Here is a 7127-nt window from a genome sequence, read left to right as displayed (position 1 = left end):
CGTCCAAATGAAGCGTGCGAGTACGCGCAGCGTACTCCTTGTACGCCCAGCGTACTCGCCTAACATGCAAAACCCTAAATGGCAATATAACAAAGATGAAGGGCTAAATAGAAGGGTACCTGGATTTCGGGCTGTTACGAGGTGACATTGACTCCATCATAGAAAATGGAGACCTCTTGTTGGCTATTGAGGTCATGGTGTGGGCAATTTCTAAGCAAGCTCTTGTACCTTTCCCAAGCTTCATAAAGAGATTCTCCGGGTTGTTGCTCGAAGTTGGCAATAGATTTCTTTAGCTTGGCTATTTTGGAAGGCGGGCAAAAGTGGTCTATGAATTCTTCTTTCATCTTGGCCCATGTGGTGACCGATCCGGGAGGAAGTGACTTGATCCAATCCTTTGCAGCACCCTTGAACGTGACTAGAAGCATGCGGAGTAGCTGGGTCTCGTGAGGCACGTTTGGTACGTTGAAGTAGTCCGCCACATCATTTACTTCATCCAAGTGCTTGTAGGCGTCTTCGTGGTCTTTCCCATAAAAAGGAATCTCCTTGAGTTGAGCGAGAATATGGCCCTTTAGCTCGAAAGTGGCTGTTGTGGGAATTACGAGCTGCACAAGTCCCAGGCCGGTGTCATCGCGCATCCTCTGCTTCCATTCCCCCATATGGACTTCATCGATATTAGCCATAGCGATAGCTAAATCGTCTTCAAACTCGGATTCATTCTCGTATGTGGGTTCTTCTTCTTCCTCGGTCTCGTACTCGGTGTCTTCTTGAATTGGGTCGCCGATTGTCAAAGAGGCACTGGATGCTCCTGATTTGCTGCTCCTCTTCTTGTTGAAAATGGACTTGAGGTTTTTGAGTGGTGAGTTCTTTGAAGAAGCAGATTCTCCAACGGTTTTGCCTTTGCCTCTCCTTAGTGCGGATTCCGGGTCTTCAAGAGGAGGGACTAGAGATGTATCAGATCCTCGGGTCATGAAACAACTGTAAACAAAACAAAAAAAAATGCGTAAAAAGAACAAAAATAAGATAAAAATTTAAAACTGTAACATCGATGTACTCGCCGAGTCGGCACGAGTGCACTCGGTGAGTTCAAGGCAAAAACAGAAAAAAATTTCTAGTTAGTTTAAAAACAGATTTTTTATTAAAACGTATACTAGTTACTGAATTACCTTTTAATTAACTTTTTGTAAGATAAATCCCACACAAAGGATCGATTAAATTAGAATTTAACGTTAATTTTAGAACCGTTCCCCGACAACGGTGCCAAAAACTTGATGTGTACAAACTCACTTAGTTTTAAACCTACTTTTAATTATAAAATAAACACACAAAGGCAGTGGACCTATCAATTGTGGTATAGTTAAATAAGTAGGGTATCGAACACAGGGAACGGTAGATTAAAATTAACACTAATTTTATCGAAATTAATTAATAAGTAAGGGGTTTTATCTAGTTTTACAAGACTAGAAACTTACTAACTATTACTTAACCTAAAAACTAGAAAAAAAAGAAGTGACTAGATTCAATAATGGGAAGGAACTTCTGTTTAGTTCAACTCAATTGATCCTATGGTTGATTTCAAGGTAGTGGTACAATGGATTAATTCTTTTATTGGTTACCGATTCAAGTGATTAGATTCGTGTTCACTACACTAATCTTTAGCAAATAAACTAACTTAAACAGTGGCCAGTTGTCTAATTTAATTAAATTCACTAGATTAATTATTCAGGTTAATTTAGACTTGCAATACTTAATTAATTTGGTCCTTTAATTAACTTCTTGTTGATGGTCATCACACAAGCTTGCACATGAATTTACTCAATTTTCTTATTAACTCTAGTTTCATGTTCATTAATCCTAGACATATGACGAAGTGGTCACATAGCATATGAGGTTGATAATCAGAAGATGTCCATGCTATTTAATTACCTTCCTATTAACAGAAAATTATTTATCATTCACACACAAGGTTCTTTAGCAAGCTAAAATAACAAAAGTCACCAACTTAGAATTAATCCTACCAATAATCAAACCATAGTATCAATTTTGTATTCCCAAACAAAAGTTTAATAGTTTTAGCTCATGATTAAAGTAAATAGCAGCAAACAATCAAATTCTAATTGTTTAACCATAATGAAAAACAAAAGATTAAGTAGATTGATGAAATTTGCCTCAAATCTCCTTCGGAATTGGATTCTAGCTTGTATCTTCGTCCTCTAGGGTTTTTCTGACTCCTCAATCGCAGCTAAACTCTCCAGAATGGTTTCAGAATTCCCCCATCATTCTGAGAAGTTATCTTTATATAAGCGAAACGACTCGTCGAGTCAGGTGTTGACTCGTCAAGTCCATCTCTCAATCCCCGTATTGTGATAAGTCTCTGGTTTTCCGAGTCTTTATCCTCTTGAATATTCTCTTGGACTCACTGAGTAGTTGACCCTACTCGCCGAGTAGGTGTTGTTTTTAGTGTTTTTCTTCTTTGTTCCATTCTCGAGCTCTCAACCGCTTCTCCTGCTTCCTTTTGCTTCCGAGCTTCACTTTTGGACTGAAAATATAATTCAAACACTTTTAAGTACCTTTTGTCCATGAAATGCAATAATTTAGCTAATAAATGAATAAAAAATCTATACTTAATATGAACTAAATATGCACATATCACCCTTGCTACCCAAGGGAAGTGAACTGATCGATGTAATCCTATATGTCTATGCTTGTATACATAATATATAACTAATGATCAAACAACCTTCGGACGGATATCCGATCCCACTAGACCACATCTCAACGAAGAAAAGGAAATAGGGCGAATAAGCCTTCCTAAGTCCATTAAACATTATTTATATATATCTATACAAGCACAGGCATACATTTAACCAATAGGAACATTTAACGAAGTTGACGTGTTTAACAAGTAGAAGCGTATCGTGAAGTAGAAGCGTATTACGAAGTAAAAGCGTATCACGAAGTAAAAGCGCTACGAAGAAGTAGCATTAACTAAGTGGAAGTATAACGAAGCAGTAGTATCTAACAAAGTAGGAGTATAAAAACATAGAAGAGAAACTTTGATGAAAAACTTTGGAAAACCTTTATACTTAAGAAAATCATGACTTGGTATTCTTTTGTAAAATAAGTTTCAAAACCTTTAGAAACCCTCGAAAATCATTCATAAACAAGTTTAGATTATAACTTTAATAAAACAATATAAATACATAAAACCTTTGTTTAAAATGTTGTTGTAACTGAGTTTGAATTTAAAACATACCACGTGAGAGACAATTTGAGAAGAGCTTTGAACAAATAAAAACATTTTGGAAAACTATCTACAGTATCATACTTGGTAAAACAGTTGATAGTGTAATAAATCCTTGTGCATGCGGGTTATCAATCACATGTGATTGATATGATAACTGGCATGTTTAACTTGTATTCCCCCCATAAAAGCATGTAAAAACATTTAAAAGGTTAATTCAGGGGTATGAACTCACCTGATGTAAGTGGATCCGACGAAGGTGCCGGTTGGGTGCTTGGTGTCAAGTAAATACTTGAACACACTTAGTGACCTATTAACATATGATAATATATGTTTACATACAATAAGTAAATATAATACTAATTAATTACGTATACGCATCCTAAAGTGCGGAAAACACTTTGGTTAAGTGCTTGGAGTGTCCCGGGTAACATTTAAGGGTGTGTATGGCTTAGATAGGGAGTTTACTCTTCAAGAGTAAACTCTTTATAGAGTTCACGGCCCTGGGACTAACTACCCATGAGTTTACGGCCATAAACTCATGGTGAGGGTGTTCTTGGATGCAAAAATGTCTTATATCACTTGTGGAATTTTGCTAGGTCCAAATATAAAGTGTATGAATGGATTTAAGGCATCAAATAGACCAATTAAGGAGTTTACGGCCATAAGCTCCTATGTACATATTCTTTTGGTGTTTTAAGGACTTAAATGATAGAGAATAAAATCCTAAGCATTTTTCCAAGTCAAATGGGGAGTTTAGGGCATCATTTGGGCACCTTTTAGGAGTTTACGGCCCATGGACCTTTCCTAGGGGGGTTTACGGCTGTAAACTCCTATTTCCTTGGTTTCTTTAATGTTTAAAGCATTTACATCCATGGGATTGCTTCTAGACATTTTTCCAAGGCCATAAGAGATGTTTGAGGGCATTTCTAACACTTGAACTTGAGTTTACTCCCCATGAAGAGGAGTTTACGGCCCAAGCATGTTCTTGGGCAGTAAACTCAAGTTTACTCCCCAAAATTTTAGTTCAAGGTGTTCTAAGTCCGAATGTGTAAGTCCACAAGTCATATCTAAGCCTTAAGGGCAATTTGGAGGGGTTTTGGGGCTTAAAAACCCCGTTTAGGGGTGTTCACGGTCAAAGAGTGTTCTTGGGCCATAAACACATACTCTTGCCCCTATTTGATTCCTTAAACATGAATTTGCATGCTAGTTAAGCTATACAACAAGTTAGGGTAGATTGCTTACTCGTTTGGGGCTCGAAACGGACGTTTTTGGCTCGAAAATAAGTTTTAGAGAGAGAGAGTGGAGAGAGAGAGTGAAAAAGTCTCAAATGGACTCCACTCACCCTTATAGAGGGGTTTAAGTTGGGGCTCAGTGGAAATCTACCCGATACTGCTGTTAAACGGTGCTTTTGGTCGCACCCGATTTAGTGGTCGTATTTTGACTTGGTTGAAACTAAAATTTTTCAAAGGAAAATTTTGGGGTGTTCCTAATTTATTTCAACCTTCGTAAAGTCATTCAAAAAGTCCAAAATTAATTAACCAGTCCAAAAGTTAACGGACAGTTAAATAAAACGAGGCTTATTAACGGAAGAAGGGGTTAAAAATGACGGAATAAATTTCGGGTTGTAACAAATTGGACCCACTTTCATAAAACTTAACATTTGGGCCAAAAGGAATCCAAAATGAAATATTTTACCTAAATGGGCCTTATTGGGCCATACCAAATCTAATTAGCCCTAATGGGCCATAAAACTCATTCCTTGATGTATATTAGGCCGTGAATTACTCTAAAAGGACCAATGGGCCGAAAACCATCAAATTGAGCCCATATTATGGACTCAAGCACAAAAAGGCACAAACCATTCTTTTCCTTAGCCCATTCTCGGCTAACAAGCACAAAAAGGCCCAAACCATTCTTTCCCAAACCATTCTTTTCCTTAGCCCATTTCCCACAAGCAACCATGCAAGAATCATATATCCATGCAATTCTCTCTCTTTTTCCTATCCTTTCTATCTCCGGCCGAAGACACACAACACATACACACATTTCATCCATCTCTTTCAAACAAACTCTCTCTAGAGAAGTTCCTTCTTCTTCACAAATTTTCGATGATCTATGGTGGGTCAAGAAGATTTCCACCAAAAACTCGTCTTTCCTTGGTAAGTCCTTACACCTCTAAGTTGTATAGCTTCATTCTTATGCTAAGATCATTCATTCTAAGCATTCTGTGATCATACTCTTAGAAACCCTCCATAATCTCGAGATCTATTCAAGGAGGGCTTACTAAAGTCGAAAATTCTTCCATTTCCTTCTTCAAAACCGAACCCACAAACCTAAGGTGAGTTCATAACCCTCTATTTTCGGTTTTCACAAGTTTTATGGGGGAGAATACAAATAAAATGTGTAGATCTATGTGTATGTGTATGTTATGTGTGATTTCATGTGTTTATGTGGTAAATATGTGCAAAAGGAAAGAAATCTCGAGATCTATGGCTCAAGGAGGAGAATATACGTGATCTAGGATGTATTACATTAAAAAAGTCAAGAAAAATTATCATCTAAGGTTAAAATAAACATGTTACAACATAAAACCCATTTTTGGGCTATTTTTGTCAAATAAACAATAGTTGGGGTAAAAGTTGTCATTCACGGTTTTATGGGGACCCAAAGGGTCAAAACAATTAAAATAGAATTTTTTATGAATATTATGCTCTTCAAAGGACTAGAAATGTAAACTGTAGTCTATTGGGCCAAACTTTGGGCTTTTCGGCCCATAGGCCCAAAATTGCAAAAAAATGGATTTTAAGGGACTGAAATGGTAAAATCTCAAAATAGTGGGTAAAATGGTATATAAATCTATTTCAAGGGTTAAAATTACTTTTTTTTTTTGCAAAAAATGATCAAAAATGCAAAGTTTTTGGATTTTGGGTCAAATTTATAAAAGTTGTGAAAAGTTTGGACTATAAATGAAAATCTTTTTACTCAAGGGGCTGAAAACTGCCAAAAAGTAAGCTTCGAGCTGAAAATGTCTTTTAAATAAGTCCTTGGGCCAAAATGTCAAGAAAGATAGTTTAAGGACCTAAAATGTCATTTTTTTTACAAAAAGGGGCAAAATTGTCATTTCTATTAAAGAAGGGCTGAATAGGTCAAACCAATATTTTGAGTCAATTGTTTTATTTTTAAAATATTGGGCCAAAAATACCAAATTATAACTTATGAATTTACGATGAAAAATATACATATATTTTAAGATCGTTGTAAAAACAATCGACAAGCTACATGCCTTTGCGATTTAACAATTGTTCAATCAAACTTTCTGACAATTATACTATACCTAAAACAAGTAAATATACAAATTGTTGGGCTTGAAAGATTCTAATCAGGCTTACTGGGCCTCCGTGACCCATTAACATGACTTTTGGGCCTAACAATAATAATAAATGTTTATTGGGCCTCCTGTGACCCAATTACATGCTTAAGGGACCCTCAATGGCATTTACATGCTGTTGGGCCTTTGTGGCCCACCCTTCGTATACTCGACAGCCTTGGATAACACACACGATTAGTGGAACCTCGCAGTCCTCTTCTCCTCGTCTGTTAGGCTTACCTTCTATTCAAGTAAACAAAAATCAGGTCGTTAATCAAGAGTAATCAAATTCATTTGGATTAAGTGAGTAATAACGGGCGACACCATTGAGTGTCGGTTGTGGTCTGTAGTTATAATCAAAGTCTCCTGGAGGGAGAGTGAGAGTTTGTGTATAGATCTATACGGGGGTGACTCCCCCACACCTCAGCTGTTCGCTACAGTTAGACTCGGCCAGTCTAGGGTGACAAAATCTTAAGATCAATTCTGGCATTCAACAGAATGCCAAGACAGACGAAC

At 37.0% G+C, this 7127-nt stretch overlaps 1 non-coding gene across 1 annotated transcript; it reads left to right on the top strand.

The window, feature by feature from the left end:
- The first annotated feature begins 189 nt into the window (after positions 1 to 189).
- LOC145065211 (small nucleolar RNA R71) lies at positions 190 to 296 on the top strand. The gene has a single exon (XR_013688357.1). It is a non-coding gene; the product is annotated as a small nucleolar RNA R71 (small nucleolar RNA).
- The last annotated feature ends 6831 nt before the right edge of the window (positions 297 to 7127 follow it).

Source organism: Lactuca serriola, chromosome 7 (assembly GCF_051521515.1).
Source record: "Lactuca serriola cultivar US96UC23 chromosome 7, Lser_US96UC23_V15, whole genome shotgun sequence".
Lineage (NCBI taxonomy): Eukaryota > Viridiplantae > Streptophyta > Magnoliopsida > Asterales > Asteraceae > Lactuca > Lactuca serriola.
The sequence above is the reverse complement of the archived record's forward strand: the minus strand, read 5'-3'. Positions and strand labels throughout refer to the sequence as shown.